The sequence below is a fragment of the Pristiophorus japonicus genome, chromosome 3 (assembly GCF_044704955.1).
Source record: "Pristiophorus japonicus isolate sPriJap1 chromosome 3, sPriJap1.hap1, whole genome shotgun sequence".
Lineage (NCBI taxonomy): Eukaryota > Metazoa > Chordata > Chondrichthyes > Pristiophoridae > Pristiophorus > Pristiophorus japonicus.
In genome coordinates this window covers 152,204,992-152,220,807 of record NC_091979.1, presented here as the reverse complement: position 1 = coordinate 152,220,807, position 15,816 = coordinate 152,204,992, and positions in this window count along the sequence as shown.

Below are 15,816 nucleotides of genomic sequence, written 5' to 3'. Positions count from 1 at the left end.
TCCATAGGGATTGCTAAACAAATGTTAAGGGCCTGGAAAATGAATTTTAATTTTGTGCAGTGTGAAATTTGTTTATTTTAGTAAAGATTGCCCATTTTTAAAAATATTTCCCCAAATTAAAAAAAAATCTTAAACGTTTATCCATCTTTATTTCAGGTTTGCCTTTTCCCCATGTGAAAGCCCCAATCTTTGTTTTACTCTTGCTAACATTTTTTAAAAGTTAGAATTTTAAGAGCTTACCCATTTACTCGTTCACTGTCTGTGAGAATTCTGTCTTTTGATTGGCTGCTTAGACAGCCTGTTGACATCACAGCAGCTCGAACAAGGGGCTCCCCATTAATGTCCGTTAATGGTAACTTTGTTTCTCTCTCCACAGATGCTGCCTGACCTGAGTATTTCCAGCATCTGCAGTATTTTTCAGGTCAATGACCTTTCGTCAGAACTGGAAAAAGATATTAATGGGACATGTAAAGAAACAAAAGATGGGCCTGGAAGAGATGTAAATGGGTATAGCAGAATCATCAAAATTTGCCATCTGAAAAAATAGGGCAGAGATTATGGTCTGAAATTGTTGAACTCAATGTTGAGTCCAGAAGGCTGTAAAGTGCCTAATCGAATGATGAGGTGCTGTTCCTCAAGCAGTGAATACAGTATACTAAATTGCAAGAATTAAATCGCTGTTTCCCCTGGAAGGAGTGTTTGGGGCCCTGGATGGTGTGAAGGAAGGAGGTAAAAGACAGGTGTGCTTGCACGGGAAGGTGCCGTGGGAAGGGGAGGGGGTGATTGAGGAGTGGACCAGGGTGTCACAGTGCGGTCTCCTCTACATTGGGGAGACCAAACGCAGATTGGGTGACTGCTTTGCGGAACACCTCTGTTCAGTCTGTAAGCATGACCTTGAGCTTCCGATCGCCTGTCACTTTAATTCTTCACTCAACACCCACTCTGACTTCTCTGTCCTCGGCCTCTTGCGCTGTTCCAATGAACCTCAACATAAGCTCGAGGAACAGCACATCATCTTTCTATTAGGCACTTTACAGCCTTCTGTTTCTTTTCTTGTCCCATTACCATCTTTTTCTAGTTCTGACGAAAGGTCATCAACCTGTAACGTTAACTCTGTTTCTCTCTTCATAGATGCTGCCTGACCTGTTGAGTATTTTCAGCAGTTTCTGTTTTTATTTCAGCATATTCTATTCCTTTCTCCCTCATGTATTTAAATGCAATATATAATGAAAAAAGATAGCACAAGATGTGTGTGCAGATGTGTTTTTTTAATGTACAGATAGATGCATGCAGTACAGTATTTATCAGGTTTGTCTGAAAACGATATCTCTAAGAAAACCAATGGAAATGTTGGTTATGGGGCCTAACAGGTTAAGTGCTGGAATTTGAGACAAAGCTGATTTTTTTTCCCCAATTCTGGTACTTCCTCAGATAAAATCCAATTTCTTCCCTGCTTGTGGGAGGTGACGTAGTACCATATGATAGGCCAGTACTGAGTATTTTATAAACAGACAAAACCAATTGAGTTCACGAAGTGAAAAATCTGGTCTTTGGTTATGGAATCTTATCTGGATACATATCAGCCATGATCTTATTAAATGGTGGAGCAGGCTCGAGGGGCCAAATGGCCGACTCATGCTCCTATTGCTTAAGTTCTTATGTAATCTAGCAAGATGGTTATATTAACTGAAAGCAGTTCTCATTCAGTATATTTGGCCCATTACAGACTTTCTCAATGTATGCATGTGTATAGATATTGCACTTTGAATAGTTGCTAGATATCTCTTTCATATTGCTATCTAACTGTAAATAAATACAAGAGTTAATTTAGTCTGTAAATTTCTGGTCTTGTGGTAATACCATCTCAAATGATGGTGCTCAAATATATATAGGTATCAAATAATTAGGAATAAGATGCCAGAACTGGAAGCTGTTATGACAGTAGGGAACTATGATGTTGTGGGAATATCAGAAACAATGCTAAATACTGAAGATAGATGTAAATGTAATATTCAAGGGTATAGAGTGTTCATCAAACAAAATGGACAAAAAAATGATGCAGCCACATATGGCAGGAGCACCTGGAGAGTGAAGAATTAATCCCGTAGAAGTAAAGTTGTTTTAATGCACAGGCCTACGGGGCCCAGGTACACTACATTTGCTAAAGACATTTGACAAAGTCCTTCATGATATGCCATTAGTCAAACTCAAAGCTGTGAGGATTCAGGGTAACTCTCGGGCATGGAGAAGAAAATGGCTGAAGGATATGAAGCAATGAGTACTTGTTGGAAGAGTTATGTTCTAAGGGGGGAATTACTGAGAGGGATACCCCAGGGCTCTGGGTTAGGACCATTACTGTTTCTCATTTACGTAAATAACTTGGATTCAGAAACTAAGTGCACAGTGGTCATATTTGGCTGATGATACCAAACTGGATGGGGCAGTAGAACTGGAGGAATCACAGAGTAAATTGGACCAAATAAGTCTGTGGGAAGATCAGTGGGCGATGAAATTTAATACAGATAAGTGCTAATTACTGCACATAGGATACAAAAATAAGCAACACATGTACTCGGTGAATGGTGTTGAAATAGCTGAGTATGAATTGGAGATCTAGGAGGCTCGGGAGACTTGATGCTAAACATGCCCAATCAACAAAGCCAACAGAATGATGAAGTACAGAGCCAAACCAATAGAACATAGTCAAAGGAAGTCGTAATCAGTCTGTACAGTGCCCTGGTCAGACCACGCCTTGAGTACTGTGTCCAGCGCTGGTTGCCAAGACACAAGGGAGATGTGCAAGTACTGGATATAGAGCAGAGATGAGCCACAAAATTGATATCTGGTTCCAGGGATCTGAGTTATGAGGAAACATAGGAGGAGGCTTGGGCTTTCCAGCCTGGAAAGCTAGAGTTTGAGAGGTAATTTTTTGAAGCTGCATAAGACAGTAAATGGTGTGGAAAAGGTAAATCCAGAATATCACTTTAAATTGTGGGTGTAGGACAAGGGGTCTTAGGTTTAAATTATTAAAAAGAAACTTTAGATCTGATGTCAAGAGGTTTAGGTTCATGCAGAGAGCAATCCACATTTGGAATGAACCTTCCATTCAAGAGGTGAAGGCAAGAACCCTGGATGCGTTTAAGAAATAATTGGATGCTGCAAGGGGAGGACTGTAGAGTTCTTCTGGATGGATGAACAAATATGGGATAAAAGGTTTACCTCATCTGTAATTATTTTGTGATCTTGTGAACAATAAGCACTCACAGAATTGGATACGATACTTACTGATGTGTATGATAATTGAATCAAACAGTGAAATTGCTAACCACCAACTGGGTGGATTGCATTGACTGATTGTCTAGTGTTCCTCACCATCGGTTACTTTGATTTTATGCTTTTATATAATATTCCCTACAGTGAATCTTTGCAAGCCTGCACTTAATCTCTGAGAAATACCATGCTGTATTTTGAAATGTTTGCAAGCACCTTCAGCCAAAAGGGCCAAGTGGTTGCTCCTACTCGGCCTCTTCCTGAGGTCCCCACCATCATAGATACCAGTGTCCAGCTGATTCAGTTTACTCCACATGATATTAATATGTGGTTGAGTGTAATGTACACAGCAAAGGTTATGGGTCCTAACAATATCTCAGCTATAGTACTGAAAACTTGTGCACCAGAGATAGCCACTCCCCTAGTTAACATATAGCTGAAACAGGCAATTACCTGACAATATGGACGATTGCTCAGCGGTGTCCTTTCCATAAAAAGCAGGACAAATCCAACCTGGCCGATTACTAACACATCAGCCTCCTTCAAATAATCAGTAAAGTGACTGAAGTAGTCAGCAATAGTGCCATCAAGCAGCAGATTGTCCCTAATAACCAATGCTCAGTTCAGGTACTACCAGAACCACTCAGTTCCAGACCTCATCACAACTATTTTAAATTGAACGTTTAAATCAAATACCCTCTTTTAAAGGACACTAGAACCCATAAATCCGAATTAACTAGGGAACTTTATCAAATTAAATTACAATCCTGTTCCCGGGGGTGATGATGCACTCCAGTCCCTCCGGCGCCCACCTCTCACAAAAGGCCGCGAGCATACCGGTGGACGCCATGTGCTCCATCTCCAGGAACACCCTGGCTCGACTGTACCCATGGAAGAGAGGCAGACAGTCGGGATGAACGACCCCCTCGACCGCCCAGTTCCTGGACCGGTTAATGGCCATCTATAAGGAGGCTTTCCGACCTGCCCACTCCCCTCCGCACAGGATGCCCAAAGATCAGGAATGTGGGACTGAAGTGCAACCAGAATTTGAGGAGCAGCCCCTTCAAATATTGGAACACATTCCACATATACATGGAACACGAACTCCTCTAGACCGCAAAAATTGCAGGTGGCCTGGGAGTTTGTGAACCGACTTAAAAACCTCCTGCATGGGACTGCTCTATGCAACAACTTCCAGGCCAAGTTCCCAATAAATAAAGGGAGGACTACCGCATAGAGAGCACTCCATTGAGGACCCCCGCCTCCTCCGGATGGCAAGATGGTGCGCCATGGCATGTCCGAATGGCAGACGAAGATGGCAAAGTGGAGAATGTGCAAGAGCAGCCCGTACAGGAATCCCCTCCACGCAGAACTGAAAGGCAGGGAGGGAATTTCCCCGAGAAGGCTCAAGTTGTGAGGCGCCGGCTCCCGAGGGAGGTTTCGGGGCTTGGCGCCGATGAGGAATTCCGTCTGGACGGGGGTCGGTTCGGACGGGATCGCCCCACGTGCTTGAGCCTCCTCGACACACCTAATGGAGTCAGGGCCCAGTGCTGTTTTTAGCGACTCAATGGCATTGGCCACGCGCCGAATGTCGGCCCAGAATAGATGCCGTGCCAGCTCATCAGGTGCCATCCAGCCTACTCCTCCGCCATCCAGTAGGTCGCTGACCCTGGTCACCTTGCTAAACACAGCCTTCTCGTCCGCCTGCCACCTAAAACCGTGGTCATGGAGGTACGGATTCCTGATCAACGGCTCCCGAAGGACAGCCGCCACTCCAGACGGGGGAGAACTGCGCCTGGTGGCAACTTTGTTCCAGACCCTGATGAGTTCCTGGTAAAAGATAGGCAGCCCCCGCATGGCAGTCCGGACGCCTCCCAGGTTTACAGACAGGAGCTGTGTGTCATAATTGAGGCAGTACTGCTGGCGAAAGAAATATGTCGCCAGCGCACACCATCTTGGAGGATGCTCGACGTACAGGTATCTCTACAGGGTCTGAAGATGGATAGTCGCATGCTGGGTGCTGACGCACACCAACGCCTGACCGCCCTCCCTAAGCGGGAGACTCAGAGTCATAGCAGAGACCCAATGCTTCCTGTTATTCCAGAAGAAGTCGACCAGCTTCTTCTGTATCTTGGCGACAAACACAGGGGGAGGGGTCAAAGTGACCAACCAGTACCACAGCACAGCGGCCACCAGCTGGTTGATGACTGTCCCCTGTAGGACAGCACTCGGAGCAGTCCTGTCCAGCGCCCTAGGCGAGCGGCAACTTTGGCCTCCAGCTCTTGCCAGTTCGTCAGCCAGACTTCCAGAGCTCATCACAGCCTTTATATTGATGCAACAGCTGAATGTCAGAGGAGAGGTGGAATTGGCTACCTGCAAATTCAAGGCAACATATGACCGAGTATGACACCAAGGAACCCGAGCCAAACTGAAGTCAATGGGGGACACGGAGGAAAACTTTCCAATGGTCATTCCTGATGCAAAGCAATATGGTTGTGGTTGTCAGAGGCCAGTCATCACAGCCCCAAGATATCACTACGGGAGGTCCTCAGGGAAGTGTTCTCGATCCAACCATCCCTCCATCATAAGGTTAAGAATGAGGCTGTCGCTAATGATTCTACAGTATTCATCGCCATTCTCAATTCCTCCAATAATGAAGCAGTCCATGCCAGCTTAAAACAGCACCTGAATAATCACCAGACTTAGGCTGATAAGTGGCAGGTAACATTTGTGCCAGGTAATGACTATCCTGAACAAGAGAAATCCTAGCCATCTCTACACTTGACCTTCAATGGTATCACCATTGCAGAATTCCCCACCATCAACATCCTGATGGGTCACCATTAACTAGATGCTGTATTGGACCAGTCATATCAACACCATACAACAGTTGGCTCACCTCCTGACCTGTGAACATCTCTCCACCTAGAAAGAGATGCAGTGGTTGCAGCTCCGTAACAGAGGACTCTGTGCTCTACGTACTGTTCCCAGGGACACACACCGAGACAGACATCACCTGTTGCTGGAGGGCCATCAACTTGGTCAAAGACGCTCTTTGGTCTTGCCGAAACTTGCTGGTCTTCCAGAGCAAGGAGATGTCCACGTCTGCGTGTTGCAGACTGGCGCAATCCAAGATCCAGGATTACGTGCTGAGGGACGCACTTAAAATTGGTTCAGTTGCCGCAAAGGCATGATGGGGAAGGGCCACAATTTAAAGCCCTTCTGCCACTGTAAACCCGGGGGCAGGAATCAGTACAAAACTCCCCTCGGGCTGTACTTGTAACTTCTTTTTTGTGTACATGGAGCACTATGATCTGTAAACACCTGTGTAGTGCCATGTACAATGCAAGGTCTGTTTCATAATGCATGTTGAAAAGAAAAATGTAAATGTACCATCACCCATTCCGTGTACTGTATAGTGACACGTGTAATGTAATTTGTTGAATGTACTACAATGTATCCCGTATTGTACCGAATTGTACTTGAACTGAAAAGCGAGGAAATGTATCGAACGGAACTGCCGTCAGCACTCAAATGTAGTGTATGGGATTGCTGACTGCAGCTAAATGTACTGAACTGCTTTTGAATGTACTGTACAAATTTTTATATGAATAAAGTATATTTTGCAATAAAAAAAATCTCTCCACCATCTCTCAAGTCAAGAACTGGAATGCTCATTACTTGCCTGAATTAGTGCAGCCGCAACAACACCCAAGGATAGCAGTCTGCTGGATCGGTGACCCTACCAGTGGACTTGATGTCCACCCCCTCCACAACCATTGCATTGTAGCTGCAGTATTTCCAATCTACAGAAGGCACTGCAGAAACTCACCAGGGTTACTTCAACAGCATCTCTCTTTGTGAGACCACTACCAGTGAGGACATATGCAGCAATGTTGTGGGAACACCACCATCACCTCCATGTTTCCCTCCAAGTCATACACAAGGACTGGAGAATTTTACCTCTGAGGAAAGATTGGATATGGTGGGGTTGTTTTCTTTGAAACAGAGGAGGCTGAAGGGAGACTTAATTGAGGTGTATAAAAATATGAAGGGCCTAGATAGAATTGATAGGAAGGACCTACTTCCCTTAGCAGAGAGGTCAATTACCAGGGGGTAAAGATTTAAAGTAATTGGTCGAAGGATTAGAGGAGAATTGAGAAGAACTTTGTTCACCCAGAGGGTGGTGGGGGTCTGGAACTCACTGTCTGAAAGGGTGGTAGAGGCAAAAACACTCATCGCATTTAAAAAGTACTCAGATATGCACTTGAAGTGCTGCGGACCAAGAGCTGGAAAGTGGGATGAGGCGGGATAGCTCTTTTTCAGCCGGCAGCCACAATGGGCTGAATGGCCTCCTTCTGTGCCATAAATTTTTGATGATTCACCCTAACTTGGGCATTGCCATTGGGTTAGATACTAAAATTTGATATCTAATGCCATTGTTAGTGCATCTTCATCATAAGGACTGTAGCAGTTCAAAGAAACATAGAAATTAGGTGCAGGAGTAGGCCATTCGGCCCTTCAAGCCTGCACCACCATTCAATAAGATCATGGCTGATCATTCAACCATAGTACCCCTTTCCTGCTTTCTCTCCATACCCCTTGATCCCTTTAGCCGTAAGGGTCATATCTAACTCCCTTTTGAATATATCTAACAAACTGGCCTCAACAGCTTTCTGCGGTCGAGAATTCCACAGGTTAACAACTCTGAGTGAAGAAGTTTCTCCTCATCTAGGTCCTAAATGGCTTACCCCTTATCCTTAGACTATGATCCCTGGTTCTGGACTTCCCCAGCATCGGGAACATTATTCCTGCCTCTAACCTGTCCAATCCTGTCAGAATATAATATGTTTCTATGAGATCCCCTCTCATTCTTCCAAACTTCAGTGAATACAAGCCCAGTCGATCCAGTCTCTCCTAATATGTCAATCCTGCCATCCCGGGAATCAGTCTGGTGAACCTTCGCTGCACTCCCTCAATAGCAAGAACGTACTTCCTCAGATTAGGAGACCAAAATTGAACACAATATTCCAGGCGTGGCCTCACCAAGGCCCTGTACAACTGCAGTAAGACCTCCCTGCTCCTATACTCAAATCCTCTAGCTATGAAGGCCAACATGCCATTTGCCGCCTTCACCCCCTGCTGTACCTGCTTGCCAACTTTTACTGACTGATGTAACCTCCCCTTTTCCTAATCTGTCACCATTCAGATAATATTCTGCCTTCCTGTTTTTGCCACCAAAGTGGATAACCTCACATTTATCCACATTATACTGTATCTGCCATGCATTTGCCCACTCACCTAACCTGTCCAAGTCACCCTGCAGCCTCTTAGCTCATAGCTCACACTGCCAACCAGCTGTGTCATCTGCAAACTTGGAGATATTACATTCAATTTCTTCATCTAAATCATTAATGTATATTGAACCATGCGGCACCCCACTAGTCACTGCCTGCCATTCTGAAAAGGACCCATTTATTCCAACTCTCTGCTTCCTGTCTGCCAACCAGTTCTCCATCCACGTCAATACATTACCCCCAATACCATGTGCTTTAATTTTGCACACTAATCTCGTGTGTGGGACTTGTCAAAAGCCTTTTGAAAGTCCAAATACACCTCATCCACTGGTTCTCCCTTATTCACTCTACTAGTTACATCCTCAAAAAATTCTAGAAGATTTGTCAAGCATGATTTCCCTTTTATAAATCCATGCTGACTTGGACCGATCCTGTCACTGCTTTCCAAATGCGCTGCTATTTCATCTTTAATAATTGATTCCAACATTTTCCCCACCACTGATGTCAGACTAACTATAATGCCCTGCTTTCTCTCTCCCTCCTTTTTTAAAAAGTGGTGTTATATTAGCTACCCCACAGTCCATAGGAACTGATCCAGAGTCAATAGAATGTTGGAAAATAATCACCAATACATCCACTATTTCTCGGGCCACTTCCTTAAGTACTCTGGGATGCAGCCTATCAGGCCCTGGGAATTTCCCCAGCACAATTTCCTGACTAATAAGGATTTCCTTCAGTTCCTCCTTTTCGCTAGACCCTCGAACCCCTAGTATTTCCGGAAGGTTAATTGTGTCTTCCTTAGGTGAAGACAGATCCAAAGTATTTGTTTAATAGGTCCGCCATTTCTTTGTTCCTCATTATAAATTCACCTGATTCTGACCTATGTTGGTCTTCACAAATCATTTTCTCTTCACATATCTATAGAAGCTTTTGCAGTCAGTTTTTATGTTCCCAGCAAGCTTACTCTCATACTCTATTTTCCCACTCCTAATTATACCTTTTGTCCTCCTCTGCTGAATTCTAAATTTCTCCCAGTCCTCAGGTTTGCTGCTTTTTCTGGCCAATTTATATGCCTCTTCCTTGGATTTAACACTTTCCTAATTTCCCTTGTTAGCCACTGTTGAGCCACCTTCCCCGTTTTATTTTTATTCCAGACAGGGATGTACAATTGTTGAAGTTCATCCATGTGATCTATAAATGTCTGCCATTGCCTATTCACTGTCAACCCTTTAAGTATCATTCGCCAGTCTATCCTAGCCAATTCACGTCTCATACCATCGCAGTTACCTTTCCTTAAGTTCAGGACCCTAGTCTCTGAATTAACTGTGTCACTCTCTATCTTAATAAAGAATTCTACCATATTATAGTCACTCTTCCCCAAGGGGCCTCGCACAACAAGATTGCTAATTAGTCTTCTCTCATTACACAACACCCAGTCTAGGATGGCCAGCTCTCTAGTTGGTTCCTCGACATATTGGTCTGGAAAACCATCCGTAATACACTCCAGGAAATCCCCCTCCACCGTATTGTTACCAGTTTGGTTAGCCCAATCTATATGTAGATTAAAGTCGCCCATGATAACTGTTGTACCTTTATTGCATGCATCCTTAATTTCTTGTTTGCTGTCATCCCCAACCTCACTACAACTGTTTGGTGGTCTGTACACAACTCCCACTAGTGTTTTTTGCCCTTTGGTATTCCACAGCTCTACCCATACAGAGTCCACATCATCCAAGCTAATGTCCTTGTTACGATTGCATTAATTTCCTCTTTAACCAGCAACGCTACCCACCTTCTTTTCCTTTCTGTCTATCTTTCCTAAATGTTGAATACCCCTGGATGTTGAGTTCCCAGCCTTGGTCACCCTGGAGTCATGTCTCCGTAATCCTAATTATGTCATATTCATTAATAGTTGCCTGCGCAGTTAATTCATCCACCTTATTATGAATACTCCTTGCATTGAGATACAAAGCCTTCAGGCCTGTCTTTTTAGCACTGTTTTTAACACCCTTTGTCCCTTTAGAATTATGCTGTAATGTGGTCCTTTTTGATTTTTGCCTTGGATTTCTCTGCCCTCCACTTTTACTTTTCTCCTTTCTATCTTTTGCTTCTGCCCCCATTTTACTTCCCTCTCTCTCCCTGCATAGATTCCCATCCCCCTGCCATATTAGTTTAAACCCTCCCCAACAGTACCAGCAAACACTCCCCCTAGGACATCGGTTCCAGTCCTGCCCAGGTGCAAACCATCTGTTTTGTACTGGTCCCACCTCTCCCAGAACCGGTTCCAATGTCCCAGGAATTTGAATCCCTCCCTCTTGCAGCATTCCTCAAGCCACAAATTCATCTTAACAATTCTGCTATTTCTACTCTGACTAGCACGTGGTACTGGTAGCAATCCTGAGATTACTACCTTTGAGGTCCTACTTTTTAATTTAACTCCTAGCTCCCTAAATTTAGCTTGTAGCACCTCATCCCGTTTTTTACCTATATCGTTGGTACATATATATACCATGATAACTAGCTGTTCACCCTCCCCCTCCAGAATGCCCTGCAGCCGCTCTGAGACATCCTTGACCCTTGCACCAGGGAGGCAACATACCATCCTGGAGTCTTGGTTGCGATTGCAGAAACGCCTATCTATTCCCCTTACAATCGAATCCCGTATCACTATAGCTCTCCCACTCTTTCTCCTGCCCTCCTGTGCAGCAGAGCTACCAATGGTGCCATGAACTTGGCTGCTGCTACCTTCCCCTGAAGAGCCATCTCCACCAACAGTATCCAAAGCACTGTATCTGTTTTGGAGGGAGATGACCTGCCTTCCTATTCCTGCTCTGTTTGATGGTCACCCATTCCCTACCTGCCTTTATAACCTTTACCTGCGGTGTGACCAACTCACTAAACGTGCTATTCATGACATGCTCGGCAGTGCCGATGCTCCAGATGAATCCATGTGCAGCTTCAGTGGTTTCTTGGCCTTTATTGCAAAGGGGATGGAGTATAAAAGCAGGGAAGTTTTGCTACAGCTATGCAAGGTATTGGTGAGGCCACACCTAGAATGTTGCATGCAGTTTTGGTTTCCATACTTACAAAAGGATATACTTGCTTTGGAGGCAATTCAGAGAAGGTTCACTAGGTTGATTCCATGGATGAGGGGGTTGATTTATGAGGAAAGGTTGAGTAGGTTGGGCCTCTACTCATTGGAATTCAGAAGAATGAGAGGTGATCTTTTTCAAAACGTATAAGATTATGAGGTGGCTTGACAAGGTGGATCAGAGAGGATATTTCCACTGATGGGGGAAATTAGAACTAGAGGGCATGATCTTAGAATAAGGGGCCGCCCATTTAAAATGGAGATGAGGAGAAATTTCTTCTCTCAGAGGGTTGTAAATCTGTGGAATTCGCTGCCTGAGAGTTGTAGAAGATGGGATATTGAATAAATTTAAGACAGAAATAGACAGTTTCTTAAAAGATAAGGGGTTATGAGGAGCGGGCGGGGAAGTGGAGCTGAGTCCATGATCAGATCAGCCATGATCTTATTTGTTGTATATGCATTACCTCAATAGACTGAATACTGTAAACTCCGAACAGGTACAAACCTGGCTCTACTTTATTAGGGCCCAAAGTGATTACATTACAAGATGGCTGGTCTTTTATACCTGGGCTGCACACACGTGCGCACAGCCCAATGACCTCCGACAGTGGCGCCACCTGGTGGCTAGTAAGCCCAAACATACATACATGACAATATCCCCCCCTTAAGCTATTAGTAACGGTGCTTTTACAAATTGAGATGGTCCAGGGCTTTCCATTCCCAAGTTGAACGTCTCTGTTCAACTCCAGCCTTGGGCGAGCGTTCTGAGTCTGTTATGGCGGGGGGCTGGGTAGCCGATCTGATGGGAGTGACAATGACCACGTTAGGGATTGAAAGTCCAGATTCATTGACCATGTCATTGATTGAAAGTTCTGATTCATTGATGACAGCGGAGTCCTCCGATGACTGAGGGTAGGTTGGTTGGTCACTGATTGTGTCTTCCTCAGACTGTTCCAGTTCATCCATGTGACGCAGCTTTATCTGATCGACATGTTTCCTGCATGTCTGCCCATTCTTGCATTCTTGAGCTTAACGATAAACACTCTGTTACCTTACTTGGCCGTAACAGTACCGGCGATCCATTTTGGACCTTGACTATAATTCAGTACATACACAGGATCAATGATAGAAATGTTGCGGGACACAGTAGCACGATCATGATACCCTTGTTGACGTTGACGTCTGTATTCAACACGATTATTCAAGTCAGGGTAGACAAGAGAGAGCCTGGTATTGGGACCTCTCTTCATCAATAGGTCGTCAGGGGAGACCCCGGTAAGCGTATGGGGTCTTGTCCTGTAATTAAGCAATGTGCGTGACAAGCGAGTTTGCAGTGAACCTTGACTTACACGTTTCATACTCTGCTTGATGGTTTGGACCGCCCGCTCTGCTTGTCCATTGGAAGTGGGTTTGAATGGTGCTGACCTCACATGTTTGATACCATTGAGTTTCATGAACTCTTGAAACTCCATACTGGTGAAGCAAGATCCGTTGTCGCTTACAATGATGTCAGGCAGACCATGTGTAGCAAACATGACACGAAGGCTCTGAATGGTAGCTGTGGATGTGCTGGATGACATGATTGTACACTCTATCCACTTGGACTAAGCATCCACCACAACTAAGAACATCTTTCCCAGGAAGGGACCTGCAAAGTTGATGTGGATCCTGGACCATGGTTTAGATGGCCACGACCACAGACTCAGCAGCGATTCCGCTGGTGCTTTACTGAGCTGCATGCAAGTGTTGCTCTGATGCACACATGATTCCAGATCGGAGTCAATTCCATGCCACCTTACATGAGACCTGGCAATGGCTTTCATCATGACAATACTGGGATGCGTGCTATGTAGATCATGCACAAATTTCTTTCTGTCTTTCTTGGGCATAACAACACGATTACCCCACAGTATACAATCTGATTGAACGGATAGTTTGTTTTTGCGACGGATGTAAGGTTTGGTCTCCTCACACATTTGCTTGGGTATGGCAGACCAATCACCACTAAGGATACAACATTTTACAACTGATAATATCGGGTCCTGGCTGATCCAGGTCTTAACTTGTTGTGCCGTGACAGGGGATCCTTCACTTTCAAAAGCATCCATGACTAACAGTAGGTCTGGCGTTTCCACCTCCAGTGTGGGCAACGGCAGATGGCTCAATGCATCGGCACAATTCTCAGTGCCAGGTCTATGGTGAATGACACAATCATAGGCAGATAATGTCAGCGCCCAACTCTGGATGCGGGATGATGCATTGGTATTGATAATTTTGTTTTCCGAAAACAATTAAATGAGTGGCTTGTGATCTGTTTCCAGTTCAAACTGAAGACCAAACCGGTACTGATGCATCTTTTTAACCCCATACACACAGGCTAATGCTTCTTTCTCTACCATGTTGTAGGCTCTTTCCGCCTTTGACAAACTGTTTGAAGCATATGCAACAGGTTGTAATTTGCTCAATTCATTGGCTTGTTGGAGCACACAACCAACTCCATTTGACGAAGCATCACAGGCCAATACTAGACACTTGCACAGATCATAATGTACCAGCAGCTTGTTAGAGCAAAGCAGTTTATAGCTTTCTCAAAAGCTCTATCTTGAGACGCACCCCAAACCCAGTTGTCGCCTTTTCTTAGCAACATGTGCAGTGGCTCTGATAAGGTGTTAAATCTAGGTAAGGAATTACCGAAGTAGTTGAGTAGACCAAGGAACGAACACAGTTCCGTCACATTCTGAGGCTTAGGTGCATTTTTGCTGGCCTTGGTTTTCGAGTCCGTAGGCCTGATACCATCAGCAGCAATTTTCCTCCCCAGGAATTCGACTTCCAGTGCCATGAAGACGCACTTCGAACATTTCAGTCTGAGTCCCACTTTGTCCAGACGATATAGAACCTCTTCCAGGTTGTTCAGATGTTCGGTGGAGTCATGACCTGTGACCAGTATGTCATTTTGGAACACGACGGTTCTGGGGACGGACTTCAGTTCCTCTGAAATATGGCTGCAGCCGAGCAAATTCCGAAAGGGCACCTGTTGTAGATAAACAGTTCTTTATGAGCGTTGATGCACGTACGTTTCTTCGACGTGTCGACCAGCTCCTGTGTCATCTCGGCCAATGTCAGATCCAGTTTTGTGAATGACTTCCGCCCGGCTAGCATTGCAAACAGGTCATCGGTAACGGGTATTGATCCTGTTTTGAAACTCGGTTGATCGTAACCTTGTAGTCTCCACAAATCCTGACAGTGCCATCACTTTTCAACACGGGAACAATGGGGCTGGCCCATTCGTTAAATTCCACCAGTGATATGATCCCTTCATGCTGGAGTCTGTCCAGTTCGATTTCGACCTTCTTCCTCATCATGTACTGAACTGCCCGAGCTTTATGATGGACGGGTCTTGCATCCAAGTCCATGTAGATCTGCACCTTGGCTCCCTTGAAATTGCCGATGCCTGGTTCAAACAGTGAGGGGAACTTGCTCAGCACTTGAGCACATGGAGTATCCTCCTCCGACGACAGCGCTTTGATCTCGTTCCAGTTCCATTTGATTTTTCTAACCAGTTCCTGCCGAACAGCGTTGGACCATTGCCTGCAGCAATCCATAATGGTAAATCGTGAACCGCACCATCATATGACACCTTGATTACTGCACTGCCAATCACCGTTATGAGTTCTTTAGTGTACGTACGCAACTTGGCATTGACTGGACTCAGCTTAGGCCTCACAGCCTTAGTATCCCCACAAACTGTTGAATGTCCTCTGGCTCATTATTGATTGACTCGCACCCATGTCCAACTCCATTAATACCTGCACACCATTAAGTTTTACATTAATCATTATCGGTTGGCTCTTTGTTAGGAACAAATACAGTCCATACACTTCCTCCTCTGGTATCTCGGATTGCATATCCGGATCCGCGCTAGACTGGTCGTCATCCTCCACGTGGTGTGTCGCAGCACGCTTGCTCAGTTGCGGACACATGCACTGGAGATGCCCCACTCTCGAACAGCCTTTATAAATATACTGTTTAAACCGACACTGATGATGCCGATGATTTCCCCCACAACGCCAACACGGTGATATCGGATTCATTCCCATTGCCGGACTTTGAGCAGCCACAGGTTTCGCGTACACAGTCGGGTAGGCCCTGCCATATGCA